Here is a 19,009-nt window from a genome sequence, read left to right on the forward strand (position 1 = left end):
GGAAGTCCTAGAATCTCCTTAGGAAACACATCCGGAAAATTATGTTCCACAGGTATATTTTTTAAGGTAGCATATTTTTCCTTTGAATTTGAATACCCTACTTGTATTGCATAAATTTGACATCCTTTTCGTATAAATTTTTCTAACTCGTAATTTTTTACTAGTCTTAATTCCAATGGTCTTTGTATGGCCTGAATTTCTTATCTTATTCCCTCTTCATTAACATAATTAATAGTTTGTCTTTACAATTAATGAGGGACCAATGTTTCTCCATCCAGTGCATACCTATCAGGAAATCATACGATCCTAAAGGTAAGACATTCAAGTCAGCCACAAAGGGCTGACCTACTAGCTTCAGAGAGGAACTGCTGACTTTAGCCAACACCCTCCTCTTTGCTCCATGGCCAGTTGTACTAGCCAAGGGTTCTTAAATTTAACAACTTGTAAGAAACATTTTTCAACCACTTTGGGACTTCCATAACTCAAGGTAGATCTCAGATCAATCAAAATAGATATAGTCTGGTGGAAGATCTTACCTTCGAATTCTACCATCGTAGGTTGGTGCTCACCGTGATGATCCTCGACACCAACATTGATTTTTGGAATATTCCTCGCCACTTCTCCTACGGTTGATGCTTCTTAGATCTACACAAACTAATCAATTCCTTTATGGTATGGACAGTTTTGAACATAGTGTGGTCCTCCACTTCCCCAACACTAACTTGGGGGTCTAATAGTTGTTTCCACTTCACTCTTATTTGATTGCTCATTCAACTTGGATTCATTTGGGAATTTAAACCTTGGCTCATTTCTCTTCACATTTCTAGTTTTTCTACCTTTATAAGGTCCTTTATTAATGCTAGTCTTGTTTCCTTTACTTCTTGGTGGAAACTTAACTGCCTTTTTATCAACCCATCTCTTTCCTCCATCTCCCTTTTGTCTAGTTTGCTTATAGCATAGAAAATCCTTTCTTATGAATTCATCCATGGTTTTTGGATTGTCAAAATCTAAACGTTGTTTCATAAATAATGACAAACTGCTGATAAATCCTTGTACCTTTTCTTTTTCTTCCCATATGTAGGGAACATATCATAGCAAGGATGTGAATTTCATTATGAATTCATCCATAGAGAATTGTCTTAGATCAAGGTAATGAAACTCTTTTTCCTTCTCATCATAAAATCTTTCAGTTAAATATTTTTCCTTAAAGTACTTTTGAAATTTTTCCCAAGTTACATTTCTTTCATTTACTTCACGACCTGTTTACACTCCTCCCACCATAAGGTGAATTTTAGTTGCAACTGGTAAACGGATAAACGATCTTTTAAATTGTAATAATATGTGAACAACTAGAAATACTTATTCATATTAACAAGCTAAGCTTCAAAAGCCTCCTCCTGTTTGCGATCAAAGAGGGGAGATTTTATTTTTCAAAATTCTCCTTGTAACTTGATTTTCTGTCATTTATGTTGTTTATGATCCAATACATTGTTTGAATCTTCTTCGTGGTTGTCTTTGCCGCCTTTGGTATCCAGATGTTCACTCCTCAACTCTTGATCACTAGTCCTGTCTCCATGTTCAGGACTAGGAATTGGTTGTCATTGGTTCTGTTTGTCGGACAAACTTTTCATAATCTTCTCATGTTCTTGCACAACCTTTCCTTATCTGCTTGCAACCTAGACATATCATTCTTCAATTCTTGCATGGTCTCTAAAATGGCAGCGTTGATGTTACACGACTCCTCCCCCAACTATACCCATACTTCAGGATTGACTTCTGGAAAATATGTTGTTCCTACTACCATCACCGGTCTTAGTGGTGTAAGTCCAGCCCTGCTCATGACGGTTGCTTTTCTCTCTCTTTGCACATCACAATTGTGGTTATTCATTTATCATCTAGAGGCCTCAGCTTTGCAACCTGAGCACTTTGATAACACTTGTCACAAACCTCAGCGAAATAATTCCAACATAGGAAACTTTATATTTCATCAAACTTAACTCGACAGAAAAGATCCTTTCATAAATTTATTAGTATTTAAACAATTTACCATGGATATGACTCTTCTCAATACAAGGTCTTCATGATTGCGTTAATATTTACTTAGCTGGTAATAATGGCCCCATATGAATCTTACGAAACTTTTAATTATGGTTATAATTCACTTTACACATATGTTATTACTTCCAAATTCAACCTAACTTCGACACTTATGGTCTAGTCTACAATATTTACCATCCCTTAGCATTGGCAGGATCAGACTTCTCGACAGTTACGAGTGTGCTACAACTGTTGATCATATACTTGGGAAGTGTACCTCATCTATGGTTCTCCTTCATGTGGCTTCATCCAAGGATGGGGTTTGAAACCCTACCTCCTTTGGTCTTCCACCATCATAAAGAATTAGTATTTCACTTGTCTGCCTGCAAGAGTTCACAACTCCAGGGTTTCGTCCAGGTGTGAATTCATCTTTCAGAAGGGAATGTTGACTTGTAGCCCCAACCTACCACTACCATGACATCCTTGGATGCCCTTTCTGTTTTAGGTTTATCGTAGTCATTGCTGCATTTCCTACCTCGAATGGGAATAGCTAGTTTCGACTATCAAACTTAGGTAAACAATATTTCATACTTGGCGTGGGAACTTGCTTTATTTTATTAAATAAATTATTTTTCCAATCATTTGGGTCTTTTGGTTTAGCATCTGCCAAAGGGTTTCAACCCTTCTCTTCTCTAGATTATCTTCCTTGAAACAATGTTCCTCCTCCAGCCACCAAGTTACAATGCGTTGCTGAGTGGCAATTCCTTCCGGGCACCAGGTAAAGTGGATTTCTTACTTCACATGAGAGCGTGGGTTTTTGATAATGGAACAATAGGGTTCAAGACTTACCTGTGTGATATTTCTTCAATTAAATGTGTTTCGAAATTGGAGTATTTCCTTAAGCCCTGAAATTCAGTAGTGAGCTTGTTATATTTATGGGAAAACTCCTCCTCTAAAGAATAGATTTTTCTAGTCCTTAGATTATTTGTTCTGGATATGATATGGCTATTTCATGTACTAAATTTTCTCTAAGACTTAATGTAATGAACTGTTCAATTACTATTATTGGCCTCCTCCTCTCACCAAGATTTAAATTTAATATATATGGACAAGTTCCAGGCGACATATACGCTTTGTGAGTAAATGCGAAGGTACTATGGGTGTTGAAGTAGTTTTTTTATCTCAGACAAGTTTCGGTTGTGTTTATAATATTATCCGGGACATGGGTTTCCCCAAAACCGTGGTTTTAACCTTTCTGTGCTATAATGGTTGCGATTATGTGTTATATTTTCTTATTTACGTGGGTCTGCTTTACTGTATAACGTTCAATTCATGGAATTTATGGAACTGATAATACTCTATATTTCTCGTATCCATTTTCTATTGCTATGGTATATTCAGATTTTCCAAAAGAACAGTTCACTATTTTCTTTTCTTTTTTCATTACTTATTGAGTTCATTTTTTTGTTCTATCATCTGAGAATTTTTGTTCTCTTATCATTACTTCTTGATTGGATTTAATGAGTTGCTAAAACCTATTTCCAAAGGGATTTTTAGAAAATAAAAGACTTTAGAATTTTCCAGTTTATTTTCTACAGAAAGTAGTTACACAGTTTAGGTCCCAGAATCTGAATTAGAGTTTCTTGCTAACACTATTTCCTGTACTTTTTATTTTTAATTATTTTCATATCCATCTGTGTATTCTAAGAAGTTTAATTTCATGTACATTTGTTCATTGTAAACAGGTAATTCTATACAAGTAATGTGAATTAACCTTTCAAACAAGAATATACACTTATCTGAATTTATGTGCCAACGCAAGAACGAATTTTTGTCAAGTTGTTAAATATGATTCGCCTTCGAGTCCATTTCTTGAATGTGGATTTCCCATTGCCTCCCAACCTTGAGATCAGCAACTTCACACTGAATCTCCCCCCGAGCTACTCCTCACATTCATAAATGTTTTTTCCCGTATGTAGGGAACATATCATAGCAAGGATGTGAATTTCATTATGAATTCATCCATAGAGAACTGTCTTAGATGAAGGTAATGAAACTCTTTTTCCTTCTCATCATAAAATCTTTCAATTAAATATTTTTCCTTAAAGTACTTTTGAAATTTTTCCCAAGTCACATTTCCTTCATTTACTTCACGACCTGTTTTCACCTCCTCCCACCATAAGGTGAATTTTTTTTGCAACTGGTAAATGGATAAAGGAGCTTTTAAATTGTAATAATATGCGTACAACTAGAAATGCTTATTCATATTAACAAGCTAAGCTTCAAAAGCCTCCTCCTGTTTGCCATCAAAGAGGGGAGGTTTTATTTTTCGAAATTCTCCTTGTAACTTGATTTTCTGCCATTTATGTTGTTTATGATCTGATACATTGTTTGAATCTTCTTCATGGTTTTCTTCGCTGCCTTTGGTTTCCAGATGTTCACTCCTCAACTCTTGATCGCTAGTCCTATTTCCATGTTCAGGACTAGGAATTGGTTGTCATTGGTTCTGTCTGTCGGACAAACTTTTCATAATCTTCTCATGTTCTTGCACAGTCTTTCCTTGTTTGCCCGTAACCTGGCCATATCATTCCTCAATTGTTACATGGTCTCTAAAATGGCAGCGTTGATGTTACACAACTCCTCCCCCAACTGTACCCATACTTCAGGATTGGCTTCTGTAAAATCTGTTGTTCCTACTACCGTCACCGGTCTTAGTAGTGTAAGTCCAGTCATGCTCATGATGGTTTGCTTTTCTCTCTCTGTGCACATCACAATTTTAGTTATTCATTTATCATCTAGAGGCCTTAGCTTTGCAACCTGAGCACTTTGATACCACTTGTCACAAACCTCAACAAAATAATTCCAACATAGGAAACTTTATATTTAATCAAACTTATCTCGATAGAAAAGATCCTTTCATAAATTTACTAGTATTTAAACAATTTACCATGGATATGACTCTTCTCAATACAAGGTCTTCATGATTGGGTTAATATTTACTTAGCTGGTAATAATGGCCCCATATGAATCTTATGAAACTTTTAATTATGGTTATAATTCACTTTACACATACATTATTACTTCCAAATTCAACCTAACTTCGATAGTTATGGTCTAATCTACAATATTTACCATCCCTTAGCATTGGCAGGATCAAACTTCTGGACAGTTACGAGTGTGCTACAACTGTTGATCATATACTTGGGAAGCGTACCTCATCTATGGTTCTCCTTCACATGGCTTCATCCAAGGATGGGGATTGAAACCCTACCTCCTTTGGTCTTCCACCATCATAAAGACTTAGCATTTCACTTGTCTACCTACAAGAGTTCACAACTCCAGGGTTTCGTTCAGGTGTGAATTCATCTTTCAGAAGGGAATGTTGACTTGTAGCCCCAACCTACCACTACCATGACATCCTTGGATGCCCTTTCTATTTCAGGTTTATCGTAGTCTTTGCTGCATTTCCCACCTTGAATGGGAATAGCTAGTTTCGACTATCAAACTTAGGTAAACAATCTTTCATACTTGGCATGGGAACTTGCTCTATTTTATTAAATAAATTATTTTGCCAATCATTTGGGTATTTTGGTTTAGCGTCTGCCAAAGGGTTTCAACCCTTCTCTTCTCTAGATTATCTTCCTTGAAACCGCGTTCCTTCGCCAGCCACCGAGTTACAATGCGTTGCTGAGTGGCAATTCCTTCCCGGCACCAGGTAAAGTGGATTTCTTACTTCACATGAGAGCGTGGGTTTTTGATAATGGAACAATAGGGTTCAAGACTTACCTGTGTGATATTTCTTCAATTAAATGTGTTTCAAAATTGGAGTATTTCCTTAAGCCCTAAAATTCAGTAGTGAGCTTGTTATATTTATGGGAAAACTCCTCCTTAAAGAATAGATTTTTCTAGTCCTTAGATTATTTGTTCTGGATATGATATGGCTAGTTCATGTACTAAATTTTCTCTAAGACTTAATGTAATGAACTGTTCAATTACTATTATTGGCCTCCTCCTCTCACCAAGATTTAAATTTAATATATATGGACAAGTTCCAGGCGACATATCTGCTTTGTGAGTAAATGCGAAGGTACTATGGGTGTTAAAGTAGTTTTGTTATCTCAGACAAGTTTCAGTTGTGTTTATAATATTATCCCGGACATGGGTTTCCCCAAAATCGTGGTTTTAACCTTTCTGTGCTATAATGGTTGTGATTATGTGTTATATTTTCTTATTTACGTAGGTCTGCTTTATTATATAACGTTCAATTCATGGAATTTATGGAACTGATAATACTCTATAGTTCTCGTATCCATTTTCTAGTATCCATTTTCTATTGCTATGGTATATTCAGATTTTCCAAAAGAATAATTCACTCTTTTCTTTTCTTTTTTCATTACTTATTGAGTTCATTTTTTTGTTCTGCCATCTGAGAATTTTTGTTCTCTTGTCATTACTTCTTGATTGGATTTAATCAGTTGCTAAAACCTATTTCCAAAGGGATTTTTAGAAAATAAAAGACTTTAGAATTTTCCAGTTTATTTTCAACAGAAAGTAGTTACACAGTTTAGGTCCCAGAATCTGAATTAGAGTTTCTTGCTAACACTATTTCCTGTAATTTTGATTTTTAATTAGTTTCATATCCATCTGTGTATTGTAAGAAGTTTAATTTCATGTACATTTGTTCACTGTAAACAGGTCATTCTATACAAGTAATGTGAATTAACCTTCCAAACAAGAATATATACTTATCTGAATTTCTGTGCCAATGCAAGAACGAATTTTTGTCAAGTTGTTAATATGATTCGCCTTCCAGTCCATTTCTTGAATGTAGTTTTCCCATTGCCTCCCAACCTTGAGATCAACAACTTCACACTGAATAACCCCCGAGCTACTCCTCACATGCATAAATTTTTAACTATAAGCTATGTGCACTATGGCTATCTAGTCCTAACCAGACTTAGCCCAGTATAGCCTGAACAACCCGTCTCACATTTCAACATGGATTCCTTGTTCTCCAGTCCTTTTTCCTTCTTCACCTTAAGTACACATACCCTCTTGGTTCTTTTCCCTAATAAATCCCGAGGGAGTACTTAGGGGTAGGTACACATACCCTCTTGGTTCTTTTCCCTCATAATAAATCTCGAGAGAGTACTTAGGGATAGGAAACTGCCTACCCTAACTACCTCACATGTGAGAAATCTATAATCTAATCTAGCATCATTCATATGGCTTAATCAAAATATTTTAAACATAACTAATTACATAAAAATGATTGTTTTCAGACTTCCTAATTCAATTAACAATATTAAATTTGTTTGACTACGGTAATATAATATTTACTTACAATGAGGGGGGACATCACACAATATGATTTTTTAATATTTACTTACAATGACGGGGGACATCACACAATATGATTTTTTAATTGAATTTTATATCAAATATTTTTAAATTAAAGCAAGATAAATGATTGGAAGAAAAACATATTCCACTTTCCTATGAATTATCTTGATACACATATTTAGTCTTAATTTTAATGAGATTTGCCTTGAAAATGTGATTGTCCTAATAATTTGCATGGGTAACTAATGGTCAATTACCAGTACATAAAAGTTTGGAATAATGGACTGGTTACGCGCATCCAACCATGTTTCCAAAGGCCATATCTTCTTGGCTGAAAACATTGAACGGCTCATGGCTATTGTTATAACTAGATTCGAATACAAGTTTCTATTGAGGGAACATGTCACTTCCATATGACTTGTACGATTTCTGAAGGTTCATAAGATTCCGATTTGGAGATCTCTGGCTGTCTTTTCAATTTGAAATTGGTAGAAAGATCCGTAAAAATTGATAATCATGAACGCTATTTTTTTTTTTTTAACAGGGTTAGATAATAACCATGTTATTATCTATCAATTTGAAATTAGTAGAAAGATTCGTAAAAATTGATAATCATGAACCTTGTTATTATCTATATTATTTTCGGTCGGTTTTGCTGGTATCACGGCGCGTTTTTAGCTTTTTCGTTTTCTATGTCTATCGATGTCAATCAATATCCATACAAGAAAACAAGTGGCTGCAGTGAAATTGCAAAATACGTTGCCTCTATGCTTCGTTGTGGATTATGATATATCTCATACAACGCAAAAAAAATTGCAAGCGACTACTTCTCCATTCCGGAAATTTGCCGTAATAATCCTTAATTCATAGGGTTTTGATAATATCATCGGGAAGAAAAACGTGGAGCCAATCCAGTTCCTATGTAAATGCCAAAATATACACGCTAGTCCGTGCGATCTTAATTACGCTAACAGTCAATTTTCTGAAGAAAGGTCAGGCCGCATTACCTGCTCTAAATTTCAAAATTGCATTTAAAATATGACGGGGACTTTGTGAAAATATGAGAATATGGTACATGTTTGTAAACCCATTCAGTCTACGTACATACTTCACAGTAAGATAATCCAGTTTATATGAGAAATTAACTGTTCTATAATTATTCCACATTTCAAAGGTATTTATGATTTTGGCCGTTTTTAAATGTGATATTTTGGAAAGTTTTCAGAATTATTTTCCAAATTAATTTGTCTAGAATTTATTTTGGGTTGATTGAAATTTTAAGTTTTACAAGTGAATTTTTTACAATCTAAGTGTTATAGTTATTCTTGAGAACAGTGAATCTATATCTACAATTAAAAAAAACTAGTTTAAACAAGGTAAAATTAAAATTACACCATATCTTTTTCCCAAAAATTTCAAAAAAAAATCAAAATTAAAAACTACTCTTTGTAATTAAAAAAAAAAATAATAATAATAATCTTTGAAATATATATATATATATATATATATATATATATATAATCAAAGGCATTGCCCATTTATGATGATAGATTGGAATTTGCGAAGCTTTTTTATATTAAGAATTCAAAGGTTAAATTGCACTCTCTTCATTTTTTAGAAATTTTAGTTAATTTTTTTAATATAATAATAAAATGTTAAATTTTAAATATTAAGTTAAATTAATTAATTTTTGGTAATTTTTATTAATAAGAATAAATTTTAGTGGATGATAATAATTTCTATCATCATTATTAATAAAAATAAAATAATAATTTTTTAATATAAAATGTAATTGCAAATCAAATCGATACCTATGATTTCAAACCGACAAAAACAAAAAACAAAAAAAATGCTTTTTAATATGATAATGTAACGACAAATCAAATCGATATGTATGATTTCACAGTTCAACCTCTTTTTAAACTAGCTTTCTGTTATATTACAAAATTAAAATAAAAACATTGAAATTCACTAACAACAATATGTGCCGAGAGTTGTTATGTTGATGTAGGTATAAAGAGTTGATATAGTAATGACTAATAATTATATTAGTTTTTATGATGTTCATATTTTCAAACATGTTTTTTTTATAGGTTTTTGTTATATAATAAAATAAAAATAAAAACATTGATATTTACTAACAACAATATGCAATAAAGAGTTGATATGGTAATGATCATTATGATATTTAGTTTTTATGATGTTCAAGTGAATTTTTATGATATATAAGTGATTTTATGATGTTCAAGTGAATTTTTATGATATATAAGTGATTAGAAAAATATGGAGATGAAATTTTTAAGTTTATTTTAAATTTTATGGGTTAATATATTATGTAATTAAATTTTATTAATAATGTTTCTTTATTATATTTAATGTATTTGTAAATATATTATTTTATGACAAAGTAGATTTTATCATTTAAGATAGTTTATGTAAGGTTTTTTATGTTTTTAATCTTAATTTAATTATAATTTTTTGGGAATTTATTTTGATTATATTATATTTTATGCTTTATATTTCTAAATACAAAATTAAATAAACAATATTTTTTTAATAAATTAATTTTACAGTATTTTAAATGAGATGTTTTATAGTTTTTGTAGTCCTAATTTTATTATAAAATTTGAAATCTATTTTGATTATAATATTTTTTATAAAACTAAATAAATAATAATAATTTATTAGATATTATTTTTGGGATTTAAGTGATTCATTTTACTAGTTTCAATGCTACTTCTTCATTCTTGTGAGCATCACTCATGCAATGAGTGCTAAGTGAACTATTCAAAAATCATGAGAAATTAATCAATTACTACTACCTTTCATGAAAATAGTCATACATGAATGATTCCCAAAAATGATATCTAATGTAATGTACTATATAAAACCCCTAATACTAAAAAAAATTAATAAATTATATTTTTTTTAGTATTTTAAATAAGAAAATTGGTTAACATCACTTCTCAATGATTTAACCAATAAATAACATCTTTAATCTAACATCCATGGATATTTTCTAATTATCAATGATATTTCAAGCATAACCAAAGACGTGTCATATCTGATGCTAATTCCTTTGTGTTATCTTCTCGTTCTTTACGTTAATTAATTTTCTAATTATCAATGATATTTCAAGAATAACCAAAAACGTGTCATATTTCATGCTAATTCCTTTGTGTTATCTTCTCATTCTTTACGTTAATTAACTTAAAAGTTCTTGTACAATAAAATAAAGTGTAATACGCTTAGTTTTAAGGTGATTTGTTATAAATTCACTCAACATCCAATTTATTTTCTTCACATATATTAAGGAAAAATCTCATATTTCACATCTATATAATATCAACATCTATATAATATCAACATAATAGTGATATAGAAAGGTATATATATATTTTTTATAATTAAAATTTTACACTTTTACAATTATTTTTAGAATTAAAATATATTTTTTAATTTTTATCATTATAATTTTTTATTATTATTTGTAAAAATAATCGATGAAGGTCAAGTACAACACGCAACACGCAATTATATTTGTTAACAAAATATCTAAGACATGTTTCGTAACTAAGCTGATCATCCATATATCTACACAATTTTAAGTTGCTTTTTCACTTTTAGGTTTCGATGAATCCTCATAGTGAAGATGATGGAAAGGTAGTGTGACTTGAGGTGGTGCTAACTACGATGGCGAGCTGATGGTTGCCTCTTCCCTAAGAAATTCTTACCTCTAACATTCTCCCCTATAGGTTTTAACCCGATACAGAAATTACCTACATACGAATCCTAAAAATAGAAAATAAACAATGGTGAGAGCATAAAACATAAAACAAATATACAAAAAGATTTTCCTCTGGATCCCAAAAACAAGACTACCAGATTGATTTTTGATTATATTCCTTTGAATGTTACAATACATATATATACATGCTCAAGCATCCATAAACCCTAATCCATTAACCTGGATTAGAACATAATCATAGTTCTCTTGACTTGATCTACAAAATAGCATGGATAGAAAACCATCATGCCCATAGTCACGAGCGAAATCCATGCACAAATTCATAGGTAGGTCCACCCACCCAATATAGGGTCCAATTTTTTTTCCTGGGGCGGACCTCATGCAGGGGGGCTACTGCCCCCATGCATACCCCCCTGTAACCCCTCGAAAGTGCCCGATGCAACGTATAGGAGGGACTTCAGCCCCTCTCTAATCCCCCGCAGGTGGAGTAGTCGTGGAAAGAATATAACACAACCCAACAGACCCCTTAATTATTTAACCAAAGAAACAAAATATTGCTAAGGGTTTTGTAAATATGTCCATGAACTGGTCCTATGATCTATAGAACACCAAAATCATTGTGAGGTAGTCGTGGAAAGAATATAACACAACCCAACATTCTTCCACTTGTTGTTTTCTTTCCACACGGGGGCACAGAAGAGCTTAGTCATTGGTCTATCCCTACAACGCCCATTGTTTCTCTACACCAAGAGAACTTCTGAGTGCTCACTGACTTTGTCAATGCATCTGCAGTATTATTCAAAGTGTCCACCTTTACCAGCAACACCTTTTTGTCCTCGACCATATCCCTCACAAAGTGATACTAAACATCAATTTTCTTTGTTTTTGAGTGATAAGCAGGGTTCTTTGCCAAGAAAATTGCACTTTGGTAGTCAAGGTCTATCTTTATAGCTCGTTGTACTAAATACTTACTTGAGCACAATCTCTGTAACCAAACTGTTGCCTTGCTTGCATGAGTGGCTACCATGTATTCTATCTTTGTAGTTGAAAGTGTTACTACAAACTATCTCTTACTCATCCAACTGACTGCACCTCCAAATAGGTTAAACAAATAACCAATTATAGATCTTCCTTGATCTAGATCTCCAACCTAGCCTGCATCAACAAAGCCATGGATGTATAAAACTCTGTCCAATCCTTGTCTTCCTTGGTAGCACAAACCATAATCACTAATGCCATGAAAATACCAAAAACCCACTTCACTACTATCCAATGCTCCTTCCCTGGTTTTGACATAACCCTGCTCAATACTCCCACTGCATGTGAAATGTTTGGTCTAGTACAAATCATTGCATGCATCAGGCTACCAACTACACTTGCATATGGAACATGGGACATGACCTCTTCCTCTTCTTGTGTCTTAGAACACTGTTCAACACATAACCTTACACTTACAGGAATAGGAACCTTCACTGGTTTACTATCCTGCAAGTTAAACCTCTGCAACATTGTCTTGACATACTTCCTATGGTTTAACTAGAGCTTCCTCTTTTCCCAATCTCGTTTAATTTTCTTGCCAAAAATATAGTTTGCAACACCAAGATCTTTCATGTTGAATTTGAGGAGGACAATTGGGTCTTCAAATCCTAGATAATTTCTTTGTCATTTCCAACCAGCAACATATCATCCACAAACAAGACCAGTTAAATGACATGGTCACTAGTTAATTTAAAACACGCACAATGATTTGATTTGCTTCTGGTGAAGCCAAGTCCTCGTATAAATGTATCAAATTTATAATACCACATCCTTGGTGATTGTTTTAACCCATTAAAAGACTTTTTTAACTTCCATACCAGTTCTTTCTTACCCTTCACCACAAATCCTTCAGGTTGCTTCATGTTGATCTCTTCCTCCAGATCCCCATGAAGAAATGTTGTCTTCACATCCATCTGTTCTACCTCAAAATCAAAAGCAGTAGCAATAGATAAAACTAATCTAATAGAAGCTACCTTGGCAACATGAGAAAAAATATCACCAAAATCAATTCCCGACACCTGGGAATAACCTTTTACTACCAACTGAGCTTTGTATTTCTCCACCTTTCCTTCTGCATTCATGTTCTTTCTAAACACCCATTTTCTTCCAATGGACTTCCTTCCAGCTGACAACTCCACCAGATCCCATGCCTCATTTTTGTGCAAAGAGGCCATTTCATCAACCATGGCCTCTTTTTAGAGTTTTCCATCCTATGAATCTACCGCTTCGTTCACAGCTCTGGGATCATCACCAGTAATAGATAAAGAAAAAATTGAACGGAAAGCAGATGGACTATACCTTTCTGGTTGCCTTCTTTTTCAAACTAATATTTTCACAGCCAGAGTGTGTGGCTCTTCATCTTTTGATTCCTCTTCTTCTGTAGAGTCTACTTCTTTCTTCTTTAGCTCAAACTCTATCTTTTCAAGTTCCTTTTGTAGGACTTCATGCTTAATAACATCTTTCACCTCTTTAAACACCACATATTGGTTGTACACAACCTTCCTTATTTCTGAGTTCCAAAGCTTATAACCTTTTAAACCATCCTTACATCCAACAAAGATGCATTTTTTAGATTTACTATCCAACTTTGTTCTTTTCTCCTTTGGAACATGTCCATATGCATCACATCCAAATAACCTCGGATGTGAAAGAGAAGGTTTCTTACCAGTCCATACCTCTTGTGGAGTTTTATACTCCAATGTTGATGAAGGTGATATGCTGACCAGGCAACATGCAACCTCCACCGCCTCTGCTCGAAATTCCTGTCCTAACCTGACACCACTAAGCATGCTTCTTGCTCTTTCCATCAACGTCTTGTTCATTCTTTTTGAAACTCCATTTTGTTTAGGTGTGTATGGATTATTATTCTGCCGTGCTATACCAAACTTCTTACATAACTCTCCAAATTCTTTCTTGCAAAACACTCCACCATTATCTGTCTTCAACACCTTTATCTTCTTCTCTATCTGGTTTTACACTAGAGCCTTAATCTTTCTAAACCTGTCAAAGACTTCAGATTTATTCATGAGGAAATATATCCATGTATTCCTTGAGAAGTCATCTATAAATGATATATAGTACATAGACTTTCCCAATGATGGAATTGACATAGGTCCAAACACATCACTATTGGCAAGCTCTAATATTTGTTTCACCCTCTTACCACGAGAGGCGAAAATCACCAGCTTTTGCTTCCCATATACATAATTTCACCGAAATCAAAATCCAGAGAGAAATTAGACATACCTTCTACCATACCATTATGATGAAGTATTCAAAGGCCCTTCTCTCTAACATGTCCAAGCCTTTGATGCCATAGCATGGTCTTTTCTCCAAAGCCACTAGATTTTTTGCTGTACTTTCAGGAACCACATAAATTTTAAACCCATCAATAACAATGCTACCTTGAAGATTGTATAGAGTTCCAATCCAATCTCCCCGCATCAATACTAGTGCTCCTCGAACCATTTTGCAAGTATCTTTCTCAAACACTGTTTTTACACCTGCACCATCCAGCTTGCTTACAAAAATCAAATTTTTGGCTAATGCAGGAATATGCAGAACAATTGGAAGTGTTCTAATCCTTCCACCTTGCAACTTAAACTTGACTTCTTCATGACCAAAGATTCTAGTCTTCCTGTCATCCCCTAAGAAGACATCACCACCATCATATTTCTCATACTCGTAGAACCACTCTCTATCCAGGGGAGTGAAGTGAAAGGATGCACCTGATTCAATCAACCATGCCTCATGATCTACATGTGTACTCGAAGAAGAATCCAAGTACACATCCTCACCTTCATCTGAGGTGGTTTTCGCCTGTGCAGAAGGAGCATCATCAGATCCCTTTCCTTTCTCTGGAGCTTTAGATTTAAAGTCCCTTTTGTAGTGCCCTTCCTTTCCGTATTTCTGGCACACCTTTACAGGTTTTCCTGGAGATTTAGATCTCCCTCTAGATTTAAATCTGCCACTCGAGGACTTATTTTTGTTTCTGTTCTGGGGCCGTCCTCGTATAGACAAGGCATCACCATTTTGGCCATCCATATTTCTCTATATCATCTCCTCTAATAGCAAGGATGAGACTATTTCATCAAATTGCAAGGCAGTTGCATTACCACCTATTGCAATCATGAGACTATCCCACGAATTGGTAGAGAACACAACAAAATGATGCACTTATCTTCATCTGAAATTTTAATATCAACAAATAATAACTAGCTTACCACAATATTAAATGCGTTCAGATGCTTTGTCACCGAGTCTCCATCTTTCATCCTCAGGTTATACAGATTTTTCCAGAGGAACAGTTTATTCACCAGAGACTTAGATTGGTACAAATTCCTAACTTGTCCCACAAAGGCTTCACCAAAGCTTGCACTGATACATTCAAAATATTGCATCTGAGACACACAATCATATTTTCCTCTTTGCTTTCTGATCCAACCTCACCTAGTCTTCAGTTGACTTCGTTGTTGTTTAAGTACTAGGATCTGTCGCGATCCACTGATCTTTATCCACCATCAAATCCTCTGTCTTGAGTTTCAACAACTCAAAACTCTAACCATTAAATTTCTCAATCTCTATCTTTCCATTGCTTGCCATCCTTTTTCTCCTCAAGAATTGTTGCCACACATCTCTCACAGAACAAGGTCTACCATAGGCTCAAGTGAAAAACCCCTCAGCAACAAAGGCATCCTCTTGAAGCCAAAACAACTTTGATACCAAATGTAGGTTTTAACCCCGTAAAGAAATTACTTGTATAGAAATTCTAAAAAAAAAATAATTAAACAATCGTGAGAGAATAAAACATAAAATAGATATACATAGATATTTTCCCCTGGATCCCAAAATTGGGAATACTAGATTGATTTTTATTATATTCCTTTCAATGTTACAATACATATATATACATGTTGAAGCATCCATAAACCCCAATCCATTAACCCTGTATTAGAACATAACCGTAGTTCCCTTGAAATGATCTACAAATTACCATGGACTAAAAACAATCATGCCCAAAACCATGTGCAAAATCCATGCACAAAACCATAGGTAGGTCCGCCCACCTAATATAGGGTCCAAAAAAAAAATTCTCGAGGCGTTGCCCCAGACCCCATGTAGGGGGGCTACTGCGCCCCTACATACCCCCAGATAGCACCCGACGCAATGTACAGGGGGTCCTGTAGCCCCCCCACACGTGGGGTAGTCGTGGAAAGAATATAACACAACCCAACATCCCCCTTAATTATTTCACCAAAAAAAATACTGCTAAGGGTTTCGTAAATATGTCTATGAAGTGTTCTTGTGATCTATAGAATACCAGAAGAATTGTCTTTGAGTTGTTATTATATCCCATTTGAGATTTCTTCATAATGAGAATTGTTTTATCTCTTTTAGCTACATAAAATTGATTATTAATGTCCATATAAAAAGAAATCTATATAACAAGGTACATGGGTACCATCCACTATAGTCACTAGTTCTCCAGGAATCCTTTTCACCTACATGCTTCATCAATCATGTTAAACTCTCTTTGACTGGGTCCCTTACATTCCAACTCTATTTTAACTTCTTTGATTACACATCCAACTTATATATGTGATCCAGGATTTTTTCGCTTATAGATGTATGGAAAGAATTACATATAAAATTGCAGCTTAACACATAAATGCACACATATGAAAAGAAGAAGAAGACACATAAAAAGACACAAAAGGGAACACCAAGGCTTGATAACAAAGTTCATCCAATTTGGACTACATCTCCAGGCCCAGTTCAACAATGGGGAGGCCTTTCTTATTAAATGAAATGAAAGAAAGAGGATTACAATCATCAATTGTCCACAAAGAGGCTTATACCTCCAATCTACCTCATGGCTATGAAATGAATACCGAAAATGGAGTGGTATGCAGCGCTAAAGCTTCCCGTCGTTGTAGAAGATGGCTGGAGTGTGTAAATGTTCACAACAGGTCAATAATCTCTCTCAGCCTCTGCGAAATAGCGCGCTGCCACCATAAAAAAAATGCCTCCTCACTGCTCTTCCAATGACTGTGTTTTATAATGGGTTCTTTGGACAGAACCCCATTCAAATCAGGGATGCCTGGTTGATAATGGAGGTTGGTAGAGTGGCAGGTGCAACTGCTGCTCAAAATGGTCTTTTTATTGTTGAAAGACAAAGCTTCAAAAATCCCGAAAAACATTGCAAATCTGCCCCAAAACAATATGCACAGACCTCAAAAATTTATTAAATTGGGCTTATAGTCTGTATTAGGGCCGCGCTGAGGTCACGGATCGGCATATCACTAGTCCATGGTCCTATTCACGGGGAAGGGTCGACTGCCGATTGCCGATATCGGTATCTGCCGATCACGGCAGTCCCCTCATATGTAGTGTTCCGATGCCCCGATAACGGTTCCGCCAATCGGTGTATTGCCGACCCAACTACCCTATCACCGATATCTATATATATATATGTGTGTGTGTGTGTGTGTGTGTGTGTGTGTGTGTATATATATATATGTATGCATGTATGTATATATATATACATAAATATATATATACATATATATATATACATACATACATACATAAATATATATATATATAAACACACACACACACACACACATACATATATATATATAGAGAGAGAGAGAGATATTTAACCACCGATTGTGATTGCCTCTGATCCGCCGATCCGATCTGATTGGATGTCGGCGATCGGGGGTTCCATGGTCCAATGCTTAAGTCTGCCTTCATGTGACCCCCGATTGTGATTTTCCAATCCAACTACCCTATCACTGATATATATATATATATATATATATATATATATATATATATATATATATATATATATATATATATATATATATATATATATATATAGATATATATATATAGATATAGATATAGATATAGATATAGATATAGATATAGATATATATATATATATATATATATATATATATATCGAGAGAGAGAGAGAGAGAGAGAGAGATATTTAACCGCCGATTATGATTGCCTCTGATCCGCCGATTTGATATGATTGGATGTCGGCGATTGGGGGTTCCATGGTCCAATGCTTAAGTCTGCCTTCATGTGACCTCCGATTGCGATTTTCCTTTAAGGCTTTAAGACCAATTTCTAAAGGAAACTCCTCTTTTCCTTAAGGATTGAAGAGCTCTTCTTTTTGCAATAACTTCATCATCCGGACTCGGATTGAAATACCATTTGCACCATTGGAATCAGGAATATGAGATCTACATCCTGGTTGTGAGTTGAATTTGTCCAATCACTTTGATTTTCTGAGTTTTTTCATGCCATTGTATCTGAAGATCCACCTGGATCAATCCTCTCCATTGAGGAGCTTTCGAACCGCCAAAATCTTTTCATTAGTCAATTAGCAAGTGAGGGTACTGTGCCCTCACTTTCTCTTTATCCAGCCATTTGGCCTTGCTAGGATGCATTCCCTTGAATCCAACTCGAAGGTGCTCTACATCTCCTCATCATGACGTCCTGGTTCTTCTGTTGAGGATGATGTCTTCAGGGAACTTATCGAGATATTCAGGTGCAAAATCGTCGATGGTAGGAACTATGCCCACTTCATCAGTGTCCATAACCAAAGGAGGTTCATACAGCTTCAGGTTCTCCACATTCACTAATGAGTACATCTGCATATATACCAGCAAGCCAAGACGAAAGGCATTGTTCCCAATCTTCTCCAATATGGTGAATGGTCCATACTGGATTGGCCCTAGCTTTTTTCCTTCTCCCTTCATCCTGTCTTTGTTGATGTGGAACGACACCTTGTTGCCCACTTGGAACTGATGGTTAACCCAG

Source organism: Pinus tabuliformis, chromosome 2_2, assembly GCF_031772625.1.
Source record: "Pinus tabuliformis cultivar Carrire ecotype Pingquan chromosome 2_2, CPIR1, whole genome shotgun sequence".
NCBI lineage: Eukaryota > Viridiplantae > Streptophyta > Pinopsida > Pinales > Pinaceae > Pinus > Pinus tabuliformis.